General features: G+C 41.7%; 1 protein-coding gene across 2 annotated transcripts in view; it reads left to right on the plus strand.

Annotated features, from left to right (window-relative positions):
* The first annotated feature begins 4,786 nt into the window (after positions 1-4,786).
* The window catches only part of LOC139759410 (leucine-rich PPR motif-containing protein, mitochondrial-like), a 407,417-nt gene continuing 399,707 nt past the window's right edge, over positions 4,787-12,496 (plus strand). For both annotated transcript variants that reach the window (XM_071681494.1, XM_071681495.1), the window contains exon 1: positions 4,787-4,893. The gene's annotated coding sequence lies outside the window, so the exon portion shown is untranslated. The remainder of the gene's footprint in view (positions 4,894-12,496) is intronic.

Below are 12,496 nucleotides of genomic sequence, written 5' to 3' on the forward strand. Positions count from 1 at the left end.
CTCCCAGAACCTTTGCCCCCTCCCCCACCCTGTGACTCACTTCTGCTTCCATGGTTCTGTCCGCTGCCAAATCCACTCCCAGATATCTAAAACACTTCTTTTCTGCCAGTTTTTCTCCATTCAAAATTACCTCCCAATTAACTAGTCCCTCAACCCTACTGAACCTAATAACCTTGCTCTTATTCACATTATTCTCAGCTTTCTTCTTTCACACACTTTACCAAACTCTGTCACTAGTTTCTGCAATTTCTCACCCGAATGAGCCACTAGTGCTGTCTCATCAGTGAACATCAACTGACTCACTTCCCAAGCCCTCTCATCCTCAACAGATTGCATACTTGCCCCTCTCTCTAAAATCTTGCATTCATCTTCTTAACAACCCCGTCCTTAAACAAATTAAACAGCCATGGAGGTATCACGCACCCCTGCTGCAAACCGACATTCACTGGGAACCAATCACTTTCCTCTCTTCCTGTTCTTACACATTCCTTACATCCTCGATAAAATTTTTCACTGCTTCTGGCAGCTTATCCCCCACACCATACACTCTTAATACCTTCCACAGAGCATCTCTATCAACTCTGTCATATGTCTGCTCCTGATCCATAAATGCCACATACAAATCCATTTGTTTATCTCAGTATTTCTCACATTCTTCAAAGTAAACACCTGATCCACACATCCCCTACCACTTCTAAAATACACTGCTTTTCCCCAGTCTGATGCTCTGTACATGCCTTCGCTCTCTCAATCAATACCCTCCCATATAATTTCCCAGGAATGCTCAACAAAATTATACCTCTGTAATTTGAACACTCACCTGTATCCCCTGTGCATTTGTATAGTGGCACTATGCATGCATTCTGCCAATTCTCAGGCATTTCACCATGAACCATGCATACATTAGGTATCCTCATCAACCAGTCAACAACAGTCACCCCCTTTTTTAATAAATTCCACTGCAGTACCATCCAAACCTGCCACCTTGCTGTCTTTCATCTTCCACGAAGCTTTCACTACCTCTTCTCTGTTTACCGAATCATTCTCCCTGACCCTCTCAATTTGCACACCACCTTGACCAAAACACTTCATCACTACTTGGTATTACCTCCCCATTAGCCTCCTTCACCGATGTTCCCATTTATTCTCTTACGCATTTTATTTACCTCCTTCCAGATCATCTTTTTATTCTCTCTAAAATTTAACAATACCCTCTCACCCCAACTCTCATTTTCCCTTTTTTTCACCTCCTGCACCTTTCTTTTGGCCTCCTGCCTCTTTCTTTTATTCATCTCCCAGTCATTTGCAGTATTTCCATACAAAAATCGTTCAAATACCTCTCTCTTTCTCTTTCACTAACAATTTTACTTCTTCATCCCACCACTTACTACCCTTTCTAACCTGTCCACCTCCCACCTTTCTCATGGCACAGGCATCTTTTGTTCAAGCCCTCACTGCTTCCCTAAATACGTCCCATTTCTCCCCAACTCCCCTTACATCATTTGCTCTCACCATTTTCCATTCTGTACTCAATCTCTCCTGTTACTTCCTCACACAAGTCTCCTTTCCAAGCTCGCTTACTCTCACCACTCTCTTCACCCCATCATTCTCTCTTTTTTTCTGAAAACCTCTACAAATCTTCACCTTCGCCTCCACAGGATAATGATCCAGTTGCCCCTCTCAGCACATTAACATCCAAAAGTCTCTCTCTCACGGGCCTATCAATCAACATGTAATCCAATAACACTCTGGCCATCTCTCCTACTTACATGCGTATACTTATATATATATCTCTTTTTAAACCGGGTATTCCCAACCCAGTAGGTGGGTTGGGCCATTCTTTCATCTGTTTCCTTGCGCTACCTCGCTAATGCGGGAGACAGCTACAAAGTATAATAATAATAAAAAAAAGATTCCCTGTCACCAGTCCTTTTTCAGCACACAAATCTACAAGCTCTTCACCATTTCCATTTACAACACTGAATACCCCATGTACACCAATTATACCCTCAATTGCCTTATTACTCACCTTTGCATTCAAATCACCCATCACTGTAACCTGATCTCGTGCATCAAAGCTGCTAACACACTCACTCAGCTGCTCCCAAAACACTTGCCTCTCATGATCTTTCTTCTCATGACCAAGTGCATATGCACCGATAATCACCCATTTCTCTCCATCCACTTTCAGTTTTACCCATATCAATCTAGAGTTTACTTTCTTACACTATCACATACTCCCACAACTCCCATTTCAGGAGTAGTGCTACTCCTTCCCTTGCTCTTGTCCTCTCACCAACCCCAGACTTTACTCACAAGACATTCCCAAACCAGTCTTCCCCTTTACCCTTGAGCTTCGTTTCACTCAGATCCAAAACATCCAGGTTCCTTTCCTCAAACATACCAGCTATCTCTCATTTTTTTATCATCTTGGTTACATAAACACCAACACATGCACATATACATACGTATACATTTTAATGTATATATACATATACATACACAGACATATTCATACTTGCTGCCTTTATCCATTCCCGTCGCCACCCCGCCACAAATGAAAAACAGCACCCTCCCTCCCCCCATGCAGTCGAGGTAGCATTAGGAAAAGACAACGAAAGACACATTTGTTCACTCTCAGAGTCTAGCTGTTATGTGTAATGCACCAAAACCGTAGCTCCCTTTGCACATCCAGGCCCCACAAAACTTTCCATGGTTTACCCCAGACACTTCACATACCCTGGTTCAATCCATTGATAGCATGTCGACCCCGGTGTACCACATCGTTCCAATTCACTCTATTCCTTGCGTGCCTTTCACCCTCCTGTATGTTCAGGCCCTGATCGCTCAAAATCTTTTTCACTCCATCCTTCCACCTCCAACTTGGTCTCCCACCTCTCCTCGTTCCCTCAACCTCTGAACACATATATCCTCTTAGTCAATCTTTCCTCACTTGTTCTCTCCAGGTGACCAAACCAATTCAATACACCCTCTTCTGCTCTCTCAACCACACTCTTTTTATTACCACACAGTCTCTCTCACCCTTTCATTACTTACTCGATCAAACCACCTCATACCACATATTGTCCTCAAACATCTCATTTCCAATACATCCACCCTCTTCCACACAGCCCTATCTATATCCCATGCCTTACAACCATATAACATTGTTGGAACCACTATTCCTTCACACATACCCATTTTTGCTTCAAGATAACCTTCTCACCTTCCACACATTCTCCAATGCTCCAAGAACCTTCGCCCCCTCCCCCACCCTATGACTCACTTCCTCTTCCATGGTTCCATCTGCTGCCAAATCTACTCCCAGATACCTAAAACACTTCACTTCCTCCAGTTTTTCTCTATCCAAACTTACCTCCCAATTGACTTGTCCCTCAATCCTACTGAACCTAATAACCTTGCTCTTATTCACATTTTCTCTCAGCTTTCTTCTTTCACATACTTTACCAAACTCAGTCACCAGCTTCTGCAATTTCTCACCCGAATCAGCCACCCGCGCTGTATCATCAGTGAACAACAACTGACTAACTTCCCAAGCCCTCTCATCTACAACAGACTGCATACTTGTCCCTCTCTCTGAAACTCTTACATTCACCTCCCTAACAACCCCATCCATGAAGAAATTAAACAACCATAGAGACATCACGCATCCTTGCCGCAAAACGACATTCACTGGGAACCAATCACTTTCCTCTCTTCTTACTTGTACACATGCCTTACATCTTCGATAAAAACTTTTCACTGCTTCTAGCAGCTTGCCTCCCATACCATATACTTTAAATACCTTCCGCAGAGCATCTCTATCAACTCTGTTATATGCCTTCTCCAGATCCATAAATGCTACGTACAAATCCATATATATTTATGTTATATTTATTTATAAATGGTTTGGTCATATGGAGAGGATGAGTGAGGAGAGATTGACAAAGAGGATATATGTGTCAGAGGTAGAGGGAACGAGGAGAAGCGGGAGACCAAATTGGAGGTGGAAGGATGGAGCGAAAATGATTTTGAGCGATTGGGGCCCGAAAATACAAGGGGGGTGAAAGGAGTGCAAGGAATAGTGTGACTTGGAATGATGTGAAATACCAGGGTTGACTTGCTGTTGTTGGATTGTACCAGGGCATGTGAAGCGTCTGGGGTAAACCGTAGAGAGTTTTGCGGGGGCTTGGATGTAGAAAGGGAGCTGTGGTTTCGGTGCTTTACACATGACAGGTAGGGACTGAGTGTGAAGAAATTTGGCCTTTTTTTTTTATCCTTGGTGCTACCTCATGTGGTGGGGTGGTGGCGGGAATGGATGAAGGCAGTAAGTATGAATATGTACATGTGTATACATGTATATGTCTTTGTATGTATATGTATGCATGTATGTGTTAAAATGTATAGGTATGTATATGTTTGTGTGTGTGTGGGCGTTTATGTATATACTTGTGTATGTGGGTGGGTTAGGTCATTCTTTCGTCTGTTTTGCTTGCACTACCTCGCTAAAGCCGAAGACGGTGATTAAGCTAAGCGCAATAAAAAATAAATATATTTTTCCCCTGCTCGATCTCCATTTTCTGCGTTTGTGAGGTAGCACTAGGAATAAATGAGAATTGCCTCATTTGCTCACATCTATAATTTTTCTGTCTTGTGTAATGCACAAAATTACAGCTCCCTATCCACAACTAGTGAAAATGATTTTGAGTGATTGGGGCCCGAACATACAGGGGGGTGAAAGGAATGCAAGGAATAGTGTGAGTTGGAATGATGTGGTATACCAGGGTTTACCTGCTGTCAGGGCATGTGAAGTGTCTGGGGTAAACCGTAGAGAATTTTGCATGGCCCGGATGTGGAAAGGGAGCTGTGGTTTCGGTGCTTTACACATGACAGGTAGGGACTGAGTATGAAGAAATTTGGCCTTTTTTATCCTTGGTGCTACCTCATGTGGTGGAGTGGTGACAGGAATGGATGAAGGCAGCAAGTATGAATATGTACATGTGTATACATGTATATATCTGTGTGTATATGTATGTATGTGTTAAAATGTATTGGCATGTATATGTGTGTGTGTGTGGGCGTGTATGTATATACTTGTGTATGTGGGTTAGGCCATTCTTTTGTCTGTTTTGCTTGCGCTACCTCGCTAAAGCCGAAGACGGTTATTAAGTACAAAGAAAAAACAAATGTATTTTCCCCTACTCGATCTCCATTTTCTGCGTTTGTGAGGTAGCACTAGGAATAAATGAGAATTGCCTCATTTGCTCATATCTACAATTTTTCTGTCATGTGTAATGCACAAAATTACAACTCCCTATCCACAACTAGACCCCACAGTCCTTCTCTTGGTTTACCCTGGATATTTTGCATACTCTGGTTTGGTCTGTTAAACATCATGTTGACTCTGTATACCACATCCTTTCAATTCATGTATCCCGTGGGTGCCTTTCACCCTCCTACATATTCATGTCCCTATCACTCAAAATCTTTTTCATTGCAGTCTTCCACTTCCAATTTGGTCTCCTAGTTCTCCTTGTTCCCTCCACCTTTGACATATTAATATCCTCTTTTTCAACCTTTCCCCAATAATTCTCTCCATATGTTCAAACCATTTCAGTACACTCTATTGAGCTCTGTCACTCAGTAAAACTTGTTGCCGAATTACCAAACAGCTGAACAAACTCTGCACTCACAATAGGTTTAGCATACTGGATGATGAAGTACAGGATGATTGTAGCATCATCCTGCTCAAGGACTCTATAGTCAGACATCAGGACCAGGAGTTCAGTGCGAAGGGTAGAAATAGGAAGAACTTGTATGCAGGTGCTATGATAGAACACATCCTAGATAAGTTTGATGACATAGTCTCAAACAGTCCCAAGGATGTGATTTTTGTCTTTTAGGTAGGGATGACCGATGCATTTAATGGGAGATTGGAAGAAATAGTAGCAAAGTATAGAGAACTTATTAACGAGTTTAAGGAAAGTCGTAGGAAGCTTATGATACTGGGATTGCAAAGTCGTGGGAAGCTTATGATACTTGGATTGCAAAGTTGTAGGAAGCTTATGATACTGGGATTGCTGTCAAGTTATGACATCGATTCCTGTACCCTCAGTAGAATGCTGGGATAAACAGAATAATTGAAGTTCTCTATAGGGAGGATGGTAGTGTGTTTAGTATAGATCTGTGGGACCATTTTTATCATGATATATCTCTGTATGCTTGGTATAGTCTTCACATATATGGAACAGGGAAAGCTCGCCTTGGCAGAGTACTGGATGGGTATATTAGGCTATTTTTAGATAACCTACTCAGGAGAGCAAATCACAGTCTAGCTAATGAAAGAACTAAGAGAGTGGGGGAGGGTGATGAGTAGCTATAGAAGGTAGGTTGTTGGGGGGTGGAATCTGATTGTGAGTGGGATCTGAGGAACAAGGTAGGGGATGAATGGGACCTTGGCGGGAGGGATCCTTGGCTAGTAGCAGCAACCTTACAGGCATAGGAGTTAGCAAAGAAAGGTCAAGTGGAGTCAGTTGGGGACAACTCAGGCAGTATAAGTAGCGGGTTAGCACAGGTACAGGTCAACTCTCTGGTAACTTTTAGGAACGATTCTTGTAGGGTCCAATGCGGGGAGGATCAGAGTAAGGCGGCACACCAAAAACAGATGGAAAACTTTCTCTCTCCTGCTGCTGTGCAGACATTAACAGTGATAATACAAACATGCATGGTGCCAGTAAAAAAAAAGGCAAATTTAGTCCAGAAATCAACTCAGAAAATAAATTTAATATGCACAAATGCCTGGAGCATCCTATGCAGTTACTGAAAACCGAACATTATTGTAATCTCAAGAAACATGGGTAAACTGAGAATAAGCATTTAATTGCTGAGTTAGCAGTACCTGGATACACACTGTTTATGAAAGATCGCTTGTTCAGGGTAGGTGGTGGAGTTTTGATCTACATTGATAACAATCTAAATGCTGTTAAGCAGAGTAGACTCAAAGACTTACAACAATGTCAACATTACCAACGAGTTCAAAAGTAACTATGCCTTGGTGTTATTTACAGACCTCCAAAGCAAAAAGATGACAATATCATACGATGCAATCAAAACTATACTAATCAGTAAAGAGGTTATGATAGTAGGAGACATCAATAGTCCAAGCATAAAGTGGAACATGTTAATAGGTGACCGAAAGGGAATGACATTAACTGAACTGATTGAAGATGCTTTTCTAGAACAATTGGTTGAAAAACCAACTAGAGGTAAAAACATTATTGATCTTGTCCTCACAGACACAAACTTAATCAACTCTTGTGAAGTAGGCGAGAGTTTGTCAAACAGCGATCACTAATTAGATTAGAGATGAATTTAGATTATGAAATAAGTGACAACAAGCTCTTGATCCAGATTACAGGCGAGCAAATTTTGAAAACATTAGACATGAATTTTGCCGTAGCATTTGAACAAAACTTCTTGACGTTTACTCAGTTGAGTAAATTTGGACTAATTTTAAATATCCTCTACTCAAGATTGAAAATAAACATTTATCTATTTATTCAATTATTTTGCTTTGTCGCTGTCTCCCGCGTTTGCAAGGTAGCGCAAGGAAACAGACGAAAAAAATGGCCCAACCCACTCCCATACACATGTATATACATACACATCCACACACGCAAATATACATACCTATACATCTCAATGTACACATATATATACACACACATACATATACATATATACACATGTACATAATTCATACTGTCTGCCTTTATTTATTCCCATCGCCACCTCGCCACACATGGAATACCATCCCCCTCCCCCTCATGTGTGCGAGATAGCGCTAGGAAAAGACAACAAAGGCCCCTTTCGTTCACACTCAGTCTCTAGCTGTCATGTAATAATGCCCGAAACCACAGCTCTCCCCACATCCAGGCCCCACGGAACTTTCCATGGTTTATCCCAGACGCTTCACATGCCCTGATTCAATCCATTGACAGCACGTCGACCCCGGTATACCACATTGATCCAATTCACTCTATTCCTTGCCCGCCTTTCAGCCTCCTGCATGTTCAGGCCCCGATCACTCAAAATCTTTTTCACTCCATCTTTCCACCTCCAATTTGGTCTCCCACTTCTCCTCGTTCCCTCCACCTCTGACACATATATCCTCTTGGTCAATCTTTCCTCACTCATTCTTTCCATGTGCCCAAACCATTTCAAAACACCCTCTTCCACTCTCTCAACCACGCTCTTTTTATTTCCACACATCTCTCTTACCCTATTATTACTTACTCGATCAAACCACCTCACACCACATATTGTCCTCAAACATCTCATTTCCAGCACATCCACCCTCCTGCGCACAACTCTATCCATAGCCCATGCCTCGCAACCATACAACATTGTTGGAACCACTATTCCTTCAAACATACCCATTTTTGCTTTCCGAGATAATGTTCTCGACTTCCACACATTCTTCAAGGCTCCCAGGATTTTCGCCCCCTCCCCCACCCTATGATTCACTTCCGGTTCCATGGTTCCATCTGCTGCCAGATCCACTCCCAGATATCTAAAACACTTTACTTCCTCCAGTTTTTCTCCATTCAAACTTACCTCCCAATTGACTTGACCCTCAACCCTACTGTACCTAATAACCTTGCTCTTATTCACATTTACTCTTAACTTTCTTCTTTCACACACTTTACCAAACTCAGTCACCAGCTTCTGCAGTTTCTCACATGAATCAGCCACCAGTGCTGTATCATCAGCGAACAACAACTGACTCACTTCCGAAGCTCTCTCATCCCCAACAGACTGCATACTTGCCCCTCTTTCCAAAACTCTTGCATTCACCTCCCTAACAACCCCATCCATAAACAAATGAAACAACCATGGAGACATCACACACCCCTGCCACAAACCTACATTCACTGAGAACCAATCACTTTCCTCTCTTCCTACACGTACAAATGCCTTAAATCCTCGATAAAAACTTTTCACTGCTTCTAACAACTTGCCTCCCACTCCATATATTTTTAGTACCTTCCACAGAGCATCTCTATCAACTCTATCATATGCCTTCTCCAGATCCATAAATGCTACATACAAATCCATTTGCTTTTCTCAGTATTTCTCACATACATTCTTCAAAGCAAACACCTGATCCACACATCCTCTACCACTTCTGAAACCACACTGCTCTTCCCCAATCTGATGCTCTGTACATGCCTTCACGTCTCTCAAATAATACCCCCTCACCATATAATTTCCTCACAGGATCTCAACAAAATTAGAATCCTCTGTAATTTGAAACACTCACCTTATCCCCTGTGCTCTTTATATAGTGCACAATGCATGCATTCTGACAATCTCAGGGCATATAACCATGAAACCATGCCTACATTAGATATCCTCATCAACCATCAACAACAGTCACCCCCTTTTGATAAATTCTACTGCAGTACCATTCAAACCTGCCACCTTGCTGTCTTTCAATCTTCCAAACCTCGAAGCTTTCACTACCATCTTCTCTGTTTACTGAATCATTCTCACCTGACCCTCTCCAATTTGCACACCACCTTGACCAAAACACTTTCAATCACTACTGGTATTACCTCCCATTAGCCTCCTTCACTGATGTCCATTTAATTCTCTTACGCATTTTATTTACCTCCTTCCAGATCATCTTTTTAATTCTCTCTAAAAATTTAACAATACCCTCTCACCCTAACTCTCATTTTTCCTTTTTATTCACCTCCTGCACCTTTCCTTTTGCCTCCTGCTCTTTTTTTTTATTCATCTCCCAGTCATTGCCAGTATTTCCATACAAAAATTGTTCAAATACTCTCCATCTTTCTATTTCACTAACAATTTTTACTTCTTCATCCCACCACTTACTAAACTCCCACCTTTCTCATCGCACAGGCATTTTTTTGTTCAAGCCTCACGTGCTATCCCTAAATATGGCCCATTTCCTCCCCCCAACATCCCTTACAATCATTTGCTCCTCACCATTATTCCATTCTTACTCAATCTCGCTCCTGTACTTTCCTCACACAAGTCTCCATTCCAAGCTCGCTTTACTCTCATCTCACCACGACTCTTCACCCCATCTTTTCTCTCTTTTTTTGATAAACCACTACAAATCTTCCCGAGTCCCTCCACAGGATAAGATCCGATTTGCCCCTCTCAAGCAAATTTTAACATCCAAAAGTCTCTCATCTCTCTCAAACTCTCACGGGCCTATATGCAATCAACAGTAATCCAAGATAACAGCTCTGGCCATCACTCCTACGTTAACATGCATATAACTTATATATATATAGTATTAATTAATTAGTCTCATTTTTAATAAACCCGGGTATTTTTGTATTATTTATTTTTTATTATTTATTTTATTTTTTATTTTTTTTTTTTTTTTTTTTTTTTATGATTATTTATAAGTTATTAAAAATTTTCTAAAATATTCCCAAACCCACTAGGTTTTGAGATGGAAAAGGGCCATTACCTTTCAATCAGTATAATACCATTGCGCTATAAATTTAACACTACTGCCCAAGTAAGTATCTTCTGCCTAAGCTACGTACGAACTGCTACATGCGTCGAGTCCAGAGGAGATTGCGACATACCATTGTGAGTAATGAGTAATAATTCTATATTTAAAAGCTAATACAGGCTAACTGAGGCTGGAGACAGCTACAAAGTATAATAATAATGAAAAAAAGATTCCCTGGTCACCAGTCCTTTTTCAGCACACAAATCTACAAGCTCTTCAACCATTTCCATTTACAACACAGAATAACCATGTACACCAATTATACCTCATTGCCTTATTACACACCTTTGCATCAAAATCACCCATCACTGTAACCTGATCTCGTGCATCAAAAACTGCTAACACTTTCACTCAGCTGCTTCCAAAAAAACTTGCCTACATGATCTTATCTTCTCATGAACCAGTTCATATGCACCGATAACACCCATTTCTCTCCATCCACTTTCAGTTTTACCCATATCAATCTAGAGTTTACTTTCTTACACTATCACATACTCCCACAACTCCCATTTCAGGAGTATGCTACTCCTTCCCTTGCTCTTGTCCTCTCACCAACCCGGACTTTACTCCACAAGAACATTCCCAAACCTGTCTTCCCCTTTACCTAGAGCTTCGTTCACTCAGATCCAAAACATCCAGGTTTCTTTCCTCACAACATACCACTAATCTCTCATTTTTTTTAGTCATCTTGGTTACATAAACACCAACCACATACACATATACATACTATACATTTTAATGTATATATACATAAACATACACAGAACATATCATACTTGCTGCCTTTACCATTCCCGACACCACCCACCACAATGAAAAAAACACACCCCCCTCCCCCCATGCAGTCGAGGTAGCATTAGGAAAAGACAACAAAAGACACATTTGTTTCACTCCAGAGTCCAAGCTGTTATGTGTAATGCCCCCAAAACCGTAAGCTTCCCTTTGCACATCCAGGCCCCACAAAACTTTTCCATGATTACCCAGACACTTCACATACCCTGGATTCAATCCATTGATAGTATGTCGACCCCGGTGTACACATCGTTCCAATCACTCTATTCCTTGCGTGCCTTTCAACCCTCCTGTATGTTCAGGCCCTGATCGCTAAAAATCTTTTCCACTCCATCCCTTCCACCTCAACTTGGTCTCCCACCTCTCCTCGTTCCCATCACCTCTGAACCACATAGACCTCCCTTAGTAAAATCTTTCCGTCACTTTACTCGTCCAGGTGACCAACCCAATTCAATACACCCACTTCTACTCTCTCAACCACACTCTTTATATTACCCAACACGTCTCTCTCACCCTTACCCATTACTTACTCGATCAAACCACCTCTTACCACATATTGTCCTCAAACATCTCATTTCCACTACATCCACCCTCTTCCACACAACCCTTTCAATATACCCATGCCTTACCAACCAGATAACATTGTTGGAACCACTATTCCTGTCACACAATACCATTTTTGCTTCAGATTACCTTCTCACCTTCCCACACATTTTCTCCATTGCTTCCAAGAACCTTCGTCCCCTCCCCCACCCTATGACTCACTTCCTCTTCCATGGTTCCATTCTGCTGCCAAATCTACTCCCAGAATACCTAAAACACTTCACTCCTGCCAGTTTTTCTCCATCCAACTACCGTCCCAATTGACTTGTCCCTCAATCCTACTGAAACCTAATAACCTAGCCTCTATTCACATTTTCATCTCAGCTTTCTCTTCTTCACATACTCTACCAAACTCATCACCAGCTTCTGCAATTTCTCACCTGAATCAACCACCCGCGCTGTATCCTCAGTGAACAACAACTGACTAACTTCCAACCCTCCTCCATCTACAACAGACTGCATACTTGTCCCTCTCTCCCGATACTCTTACATTCACCTCCCTTATCACAACCCCATCCATGAAGAAAATTAAACAACCATAGA

Source organism: Panulirus ornatus, chromosome 33, assembly GCF_036320965.1.
Source record: "Panulirus ornatus isolate Po-2019 chromosome 33, ASM3632096v1, whole genome shotgun sequence".
In the NCBI taxonomy this organism is placed as follows: Eukaryota; Metazoa; Arthropoda; class Malacostraca; order Decapoda; family Palinuridae; genus Panulirus; species Panulirus ornatus.